Below are 9551 nucleotides of genomic sequence, written 5' to 3'. Positions count from 1 at the left end.
ATATTTTATGGATTCGTCAAAAGTAATAGTAAAATTTAATCAATTTATATCTCTAGTATATAATTGATCATGTTTTACTTTATACAATTCTAAATTTAATTTTCCGATCGGTTTTAACTAAATTATAAATACATGTATATAAATATACAAGTATATTTTAGGAAAGGCTGAATTTGGGTTATATCACATATTCTGCTGAGACCATCAAACAAGCCCAGGTATATAATAATTGACTCAATCTTTACTCCATCTATTATTTCCAAATTCTTTTAGAATGAAATATATAGACACAACGAACATAATTCAAGCTTAACAGTCCATTTAACAATACACAAAAAGAACACGACAAACGCTGACCTCCAAAAATAAGAGTAAGAGGTGCAATCAGATGGCATGGAGGAGAAAGCATTCCTTGGCGACCGGTAACACCGACTGTGTACTTCTTGTCTTGATCGGGAAATGACGGGAAAATCTGTTTACAATTCTGTGTAAATAATGGCCTATTCATCTATTCAACTTATGCTAATTCCACAACATCAATTTTATAATGGACAAAAAGCAAAAGAATATTTTCTTTAAAAATATCTTTATTTTCTTTCATTTTCTTTCAAAATGATTAGAATTATGATTTGAGATTGTCTCACAGTAATTCCAGCATTATGATAAACAATAAAATGACCTGAATAGTTACTGTTGCCTTTAGGTCATTTTGGAAACGCCGAAGTCAGATTATTAGTACTTGATGCTAGATGAGATCCAAGATGCAGGATACTCTGAAATCGCGAGTTTTTCCTCCAAACCCGTGAGTTTTGTAGACTGATTTACATTTAATTTTCTCGAGTTTACTTTCAATTTTGTTTATTTATTTCCATATACCTTCTAAATGCCTTTCGATCCATCAAAAGCAGCTTGAGAAACACATCTTTACGTTGCTTCTCTCCCTCCGCCCCTTCTTAACCACTAAAATTTTACTTAATAGGATCTAACTATTACATAATAAAAGATATTCTTATAGTGTCTCATCAGAAGAATAGGTCTCCTTGTCTCATAGAAAGATTCGAACTTGGGATGTATGAATCAACTCCAAAGTTTGTGACTTTAGAGTAGAGGCTCAAATTAAGTTGGATGTGAGAGCAGAGGTCAAAGTATTTTTGTCTTTTCAAATATTCATGTTTATTTTTAGAATTCAGATATGAAAAGGTTATATATGCTAGAATGATTTTCCGAACTGGACTATGCAGAAGTCTATGACCATAGTGGTTTATTCATTATTTTACTTATGAACTCACAGTTTTAACTTAAAATATTTGCATTAGCTTTAAATATTTCATTAAAGGTCCATGTATCCGCACGTCTTGCGGTTTTTTATTTGCTTAAAAATTTGTATATTATCAAATCAGATATAAAGATGTAAATCGTTAAGGATATCTTGATTTTAGTATTACAACTCATCGGATAAACAGTATGAAAAACCAGTACATATTGTTCGTCCTTTTCAAAAGGAAACATCATGCAAGAAGCATGCATTTAATTATTTGTAGAATTGACAGCTGAGTTAGTTATTTCAATTCAAAATTTATTCAAATTTATCAATCGTTAGTTATATGTTTCTAATTATACCATGATAAACCTTGTATACAGTGTTACTTTTGAGGTAACATTTGTAAGTAAGTATTAAGCTTAGTAAAATGTTAGCCCATCAGAAAGCATTAAATTAATTTTGATTTTCTTTTTTAATTTTTTAAATCGTTTTGTCAATAGCAAGCAAAACCACCTCTTCCAAAGAGAAATCCGTTGACGTCCATACGAAGTAAGCGACCGTTTCTTATTGGTGGTTTTGTCTTCTTCTTGACTATAATTATCTCCACTCTTGTGACTGTGGTGGTTCTGTATGTCAACAAAAAAGGTGAACAATTTGCTTATTCCTTTAATTGGTTAAAAACTTTTAGTTTTGCCTGCATATATTCTTTATGATGTTTAATTCTTCTGTTGAAATGCTTTAGATACACCTGAAGCCAATGCGAACATAAACAAATTGTCGACAATAACTTCATCAATTTCAATGATCTCAAAAACGACACCAACGACATCAGCTCCAGATATATCGAGTAAGATTAAATTTTAAGACACTTTACGTCTGAACATTTCAGATTGTTATCCGTGTATAAGTATTTCCCTATTTCTATGGTTTTAAAATGTTCTTCTTTTGATAAAAGGCTTATCTCAAAATTATTATCAATTTATAGTGAACAACCCCACTATTCAAGCTGTGAATTAACTTGAAGTTTTGATAAATTTGAAATATTATTCTAATAAATTTTTGATTTTTTTTTCAAAAAGTTAAGAATTAATCTTTTGGATCGAGAAAATTTAGAAATCCATAATACCTTCGTTTCATGCGTTTTTTTTTTTAATTTCAGCTTTAAATAAATACAAATATTGCAAAGAAATATACCAACAAGGTTATACCAGTACCGGCGTGTACACAATATACCCCTACCTTCCTGGAACCAGACCAGTGGAGGTTTACTGTGATATGACAACCTATGGAGGGTGTTGGACGGTTGGGATCAGGCTTAATTACTATCAATTTATACAATTGAGCTATTAATTTAACAATAATTATATTTTCGCTCATTTCTGTCACTTCCTCTCCTTCAATTTATGTTCATACATGTATAATGTGTATTACAAGATTAACATGGTTGCTTTTCATTAAAGTATGTTGAGACTGTTATAATTAATGTATTTACAATTAGAAGAAGAGATTTGATGTTTCACCTTGTGCTAGACTAAGTCAAATTGATGGGTTCAATACCAACTTCTTTGTCTAAAAACATTGCTCATAACAAAACAGCAGTAGAAATTCAATGTTCTCTATGTATCGGTTACATATCTAAAGGCCGGTATACACGGTAAGATTTGTATTATAAGATTTGTATTATAATACAAAATCGTACTGTGTATACCTCCTAATACAGTGTATCATAAGATTTTTCGAATCTTATTAAACTGTATTAAGAATAGAGCAATGCTCTGTTTCCTAGTACAAGTCTTAACTTACCTATCACTTTCAACCAATCAAATGATGACTCTAGGGGTCATCCTATTTTTAACATTACTAAAAAAACACATGGTAAATAATAATGATCGACTTTACAAGTAAAGACATCGAAAAACTCGTGGCTTAATGGGAAGGGGAAGAGGACTTGTGGAATATATCAAGCAGTGCAAAGTACGATGATAGACACTGCTATCAGAGCCCCATCCTCCTTCTTTATTATTTTGACAGAGGGAGAAATACGGCGGGGAAAACACGTTGGAATACGTTGTTTATTTACAATCTTATAAGATATGTATTAGCGTGAGTACAGGAAAGTATTATAATACAAAAGTATTATAATACTTGTATTATACTACAAATCTCATCGTGTATACCGGCCTTAAGTTGTATACCTTGTATATGCTCGTAATCCTTACTTATGCATCACAGAAGCCTAGCCAAGCACCGACTTGAATGTGTAACGTCTTTTCCATGCACAACTTTCTCTGGTGCGAAATTAAATGTTGTGCATTTGAGTGGGAATTTAATTTACGCATCCAAGCACCTATCTAAAATGTCTCAACTATCTGTTAAAATGAACTTTTAATTTTTTCAGGTGTTTCAACATAGGACGGATGGATCGGTTGACTTTTATTTGGATTGGGTAGACTATAAATCAGGGTTTGGACAAGCAAAGGGAGAGCACTGGCTTGATATGCAAATATATAGATGAGATGGAAAACGTTTCATTAGTACATGATGCATCTTAAACAACGGTATTAAACACACAATAGAAATAGTTTATGGTTTATTCCAGTTGTAATAATAGTAACAGAAAAACGTTTTATTTGGCTAGTAATTGTTAGAAGTGCAGAATTGTTTTAAAATATTTTTTTAATGTTTTAAAATATATAAAATATTTTCAAAAAAAATCAATTGTAAAAAAAAAAAAAAAAACGTTTTACAAATATTAACTTTTAGAAAAATTTTCAAAACATTTAACAACGTTTTCAGTATGTTTAAATGACAATCATGTGCTAACAAGGATGTTCGGGGTTGGCGGGTTAAATTAAGCATTTTAAAGTTTAAATATTTTTTATCTATTCTGATTGACTTTTTGAATGCTTTTTTTTTTCATAAAATTCGAATTTATAGAACATAAAGTGTTTATAAGTACTATATTTTCTACAGGAAATGATCACTTACATCATCTAATGATGCTTGGAAAGTCAGATTTCTATGTTCGTTTGGAAAGATTTAGCGGTGGTTGGTACTTCGCCAAATATAACGATTTCGTGATTTCAAGCGAAACAGATGGTTATAGAATGAGACTTCAAAGTGGATTATATCAGGGGAATGCAGGTAATCATTCAAGTGATTTGAAGGGCTATCTTAAACGTTAAAAAGAGATGACAAGATTAAGCCAGATTCTTCTGGGAACATAGCAACTTAAGAAATGTATTCATCTGAAAGACTTCAAAGATTTGATTGAATGTATTTGTCGTTTGTTTCGATTAATTGATTTGTCATAGTTCTTTATCATCCATTTGATTTTTTTTTTTTTTTTGCTTTCATTTAACTCGAAAAATTTAAATTTAATTTTAGGAGATTCTATTGAAAGTCACTGAACAACAAATACAAATGGATACAAATTCAGCACACGTGATGTAGATAATGATTTTGCTGAAAATAGCTGTGCCGTGGCACGCAAAGGTGCTTGGTGGCATAATATATGCACATGGGCAAATCTGAATGGAATATATGGAAACGGTACTTGTAAGACAGCTGGAAATTGTAATTTTTGGTATTCTTTGACAGACAGCTTTAGTGGTGTAAAAACTTCGTTTATGATGGTCCGAAGAGTAAATTGAAGATTGACAGATACTTTCAGGACTTCTTTTCGATTTTTTGTTATACTCTAATAAATTTGCCGAGCTGTTTTTTTTTTACATTTAACAATTATTATGGTGATCTAGAAAATAGTATCTATCTCTTTAACAAACTTGTAATATGTCCTATGGATAAAGTATTAGTATCCACTCACAATAAGTTATTGCACATTTTTAAGTCTGTTCTGCTTTATATGTTCAGAATTTGTATAAAAAATTAAACGTCGTAGACAAAATTATCATAACAGACATATATATCAAACAATTATTGCAGTATCCAATATCAACATAGTGATTGAACAACCAATCACCAAAAAGGATTTCCTTTAAAGTTGGCTAAATCATCGTATTTTCTAAAACACTGCTATTATTATAATACTATTATGCGCTTCATTCATATAAAACGTGAAAAGAATCAATTAAACATAGGGCGGTAACAGGCTTCAGGCATGGGGCAGTGGTACAAGTGTAAGAGCGTTTGCTCTATAGTCGCGGAGTAAGGAGTTGATCCTTACGTCACAAGTTCGAACTGCTGTTCGGAACCTGGAGATCGGTCCCCAGATGAGACCGAATTGTCCCATGTCGCAGTAAGAGCTGGCATGAAAAAAGAACCCTCACTGCTAAATGGTCGTAAATAAACAGTATAGGACAAAATACGCAGCTCTCCAAGTTGTGGCGTCTCCAACTGAGTAAAAAATTCTCAAGAGGGACGTTAATATATGAAATATGAAAAAGATGTGGCAGACTCTACGGTATTTTTTTAGTTCCTTGGGATACATCAAGTAGACATATTAATGGACGTAAAGTTCTGTTAACAACTGATGTTGGCGATGAATAACTCCAGCAGTCTTTAACACTGAGAATATTTCTTCTGTGTAGAATCGGAGTGATCTCTTAAAAAAGGAAAATTTGACGATGAAAAAAATAACAAAAAATAACCGACTTCAGTTTTCATAAAAGAAATAGTTCTTTATAATTTAAAAAAAAAAAAACACTTTTAAAATAATCTTTAAGAATATGTTTTGATGCTAATTTCTTTCATTGTAAGATAATAAGTTAAACGTCCCATTCGAAAATTTTTAACTCATATATAAACATCACTATACGAGGACTGTTTAATAAATAATATACGCCATGCTTGAGAAGAAACAAAAACGATTTTCAATGATTTAGCCTTCAAGTTAATGATTTCATTTAAATATTTTCTTTTAATTGACACACATGTCTGTAACATTTTTATCCAATTTCTGATTAATTTTAGAACACATTTTTGAGTATGACCCTTCGTATACTAAATATGGCAACCCTATGATTTCCCAGGCTTGTTATTCTTCCTGAAAGGTGTTTTTACAAGTTTGGGAAATGAAATAAGTCAAAGGGTAAAAGATCTGCGAATATTTCAGAAAATGACATAGAAAATTGTTTCGTGCTTTTGCAATTCTTTGCCCTTCTCAGACTTTGACTTTTTTTGTCAAGTGCATCTTGTTGTAAATTTGTTTTGAGGGTTTAAAGCTAAGCATTCAAGGTTTATTGCAAACGTGTATAAATACAATTTTTGATATTTAAAATAATTGTTAAGATATTCTTACACACTGTAGTTTTCAATCATTTTTCAAAACATAGGTTGACCATTGAGTATTAAGCTTTTTTACTGTCAAGTCTTTCTTGAAACCAGTGTAAACTACCCCCAAAACGATACTTATCAATTTTGCTATGTGTCTTCAAGGCAATCAAATACCATCAATGATAATTTATTGAATTTTTGCAAACAGTACAGCCAAGGGCGGTACGGTTCCCATTTTGATGCCCATTATATCATTTTTTATCATTGCCGGAAATCCATCTGCTCATATGTCTATAGAATAGACATTTATTGCTGTACGTTTCACATAGTTCAGTGTATATTTCTTTAGGATTCTTAACGAGTATTTCAGCAGCTTAGACGAAGCGTTTAATTCCTCTTAAAGCTGACATGAACTCTTAAAAAGCCATCATTTTTCATCTTTGTACGACTTACTACATTCCTGTACGCCTTTGTCCGCCATATTTCTTCGATTCCGCCATATTTAATTGAAAATTTTTGGTCACCTGTACCTGCTATATATAGCCTTGTACAATTGCTTCACTTGAGTGATTTTCTAGCCTGACTGTCGACATGTACACATCTCCGATAGCATAGTTTTTAGAAGTCCATAAACTGACCAAATACATGTTTGAAAAGTAAAAATTCAACAAAAAATAGAACTATACCGAGAATTAAATCATTTTTGAATGCATTTGCTGCAATATAGAAAATATTCATAATCATTCACCTTTTGAAGATATTTTCCTGTGATATGAGGGGGGAGGGGGGTGGTGGTACTAAAACAAGCATAACACTCTCATAAAAATAATGTAAGAAAAACGTCTGAAACAGATTGGATTTCTTTATGATCAATTATTATCAAATAAATACTGTGTATTGGCTTTATTAGATCTAATATAATTTGATTTAAAGTTAATATAATTTGATTTAAAGTGATTTATAATTTTATGCACCATGAAACAAAAAGTGAGCAAGTTCACATACCCAACGCTCCCCCAAAATTCGAAGTGCTGCTGTCAGGAGTTGCACTGACAAACTGCTCATCTCTATATTCAAGATATGGCTAAAATCTAAATGTAAAAGTGCTGAAATTCCCGAAAAATAAAGATTTCGGAATTTCCTGGTGATGTGCAAATCTACACACACATTGTCTCCTATAAATATCTGCAAAGTTCGACAAAACTCTGTACAGTGGTTTATGAGAAGTTGCGCTGACCAAAAAAAAAAAAAAAAAAAATGAATGACTGACGGGTCAAAAACATTATACCTCACGCGTGGGGTATAATAAACGAGTTTGATTCTGTGGTACAATGATAATGAAAATAGAATTTAATGTGAATTAAATTTCTAGACATAAATAATTAAAGATTATTAGAAAAAGCATATAGGAAGATAGAGCAAATTCCTCGTGAGAATTCCACATTCTACCTAAAATTAGATTTTTAAAAATTCTCTTGTCTGTTGTCCAGGTCCAAGTTCGACACATACGTTTGAGAAGGTATTCAAAAAAGTTCCCAATGTTCCCATTCCTGTGATATATATTTCACGTTTATTATATCCCCCGCCTGAAAAGTGGGAGGGTATATAGTAATCGTTATGTCCGTCCGTCTGTCTGTTACACTTTGGGGTACCCATCTCTTATCCGCAAATCCGCAAATCCTTTTACACCACTTAGAGAAATTTAATGAAACTTTCACAGAATCTGAAGTTTATTACATATTACCATTATGCACCTCCTATTTTACTTTTTGATCTGACACGTATTTTGGGTTTAGCGGCAACAGCAAAATATGGACTTTGCCATTATAACCATATGGGAGGCGGGGGTATCATTTAGTGAGCTCATTGCTCATAATACATGTACGTCTAGTTTCTCTTTCCATTTGGGCGTTTGGGTTAATTTCCTGTTCAAAGTAAAATTATTATTCAATTTATGACGTTTCCACATGTCCTAAGGCTTAATAAAAGAAACAGAACAAAGTGCGTAGGATTTTATACCTATGATTGCCCTAACGGATGGTTACAGAGAGAGAGAGAGAGAGAGAGAGAGAGAGAGAGAGAGAGAGAGAGAGAGAGAGAGAGAGAGAGAGAGAGTTCAATATACAAAAGAATAAATAATAATTATCCGTATTCAACCAGTGTCAAGTATCCCTACCCTAGCTTTTAAAATTATCTCCCAAATACACCTACAGAAATTATTTTTATATATTAAAAAAATACCTAGACTATCAGGCAGGGATACTGAAATCTCAAAAGACTTCCTGTAACAACATAATTATAAAACAGTTACATTCCTCAAAATGCACATACTTTGTGGTCGAAGTGACACATTTTTAAAAAAATCTTAAAACTGAATTCGGCAGAAATATCTATCTTCCAAGAATATTTAAATAACGGTCATGTCAATTATTTTTGCATGCCCCCCCCCCCCCCCGGTCCAAAAAATCAAATGCCTAAATGTCAATCTGAACAGGGGATGGCCTTTCTCCGTGTGTGTATGTGTTAAAGAATGTATAGATGTACACATAAAAATTTGTATTCTGGTTAATTGCTTTTAAGATTTGAAGTAAATTGTTACCGTACATCAAATTACTTGGTTTAGATTTGAGATTAGTACTAAAATAATCAGTTATAATTGACAAATGAATTTTGCGACGCAAACCAACTGCAGACTATATACACGACTTTGTATAGAATGTATATTAGAACTAATGTAGATATAACGATTCACAATTATAGCTTATGAACAGCAGTTATAAATACCCCCCCCCCCTTTCAGCCGCGCAAATACCAAATAACTTCTTTTTCCACTTGTGATATTTTCCCTGACCAAAATCTGATCAGCACGGACTAAGTGTATCGACGTGCTAGTCTGTACGGAGTAATGACAGTGTGTTTACTATTGAGCTTTTATGGAGTTTATTTCTTTTTTGTGATGCATATATCAATAAATGGAATTCAGGGTGTATATCACTTGACTTGTGCACATCTTCGAACCGATGCAGTAACCTTATTACCAGGTATGGGTACGTTT

The 9551-nt window shown here is 32.2% G+C and overlaps 1 pseudogene; it reads left to right on the top strand.

The window, feature by feature from the left end:
* The first annotated feature begins 742 nt into the window (after window positions 1-742).
* LOC134232055 (microfibril-associated glycoprotein 4-like) lies at window positions 743-4990 on the top strand (annotated as a pseudogene).
* The last annotated feature ends 4561 nt before the right edge of the window (window positions 4991-9551 follow it).

This window comes from Saccostrea cucullata, unplaced genomic scaffold (assembly GCF_032062105.1).
Source record: "Saccostrea cucullata isolate Sc308-1 unplaced genomic scaffold, CSIRO_AGI_Scuc_v1 ctg5852, whole genome shotgun sequence".
NCBI lineage: Eukaryota > Metazoa > Mollusca > Bivalvia > Ostreida > Ostreidae > Saccostrea > Saccostrea cuccullata.
This window is presented reverse-complemented; position numbering and strand designations above follow the sequence as displayed.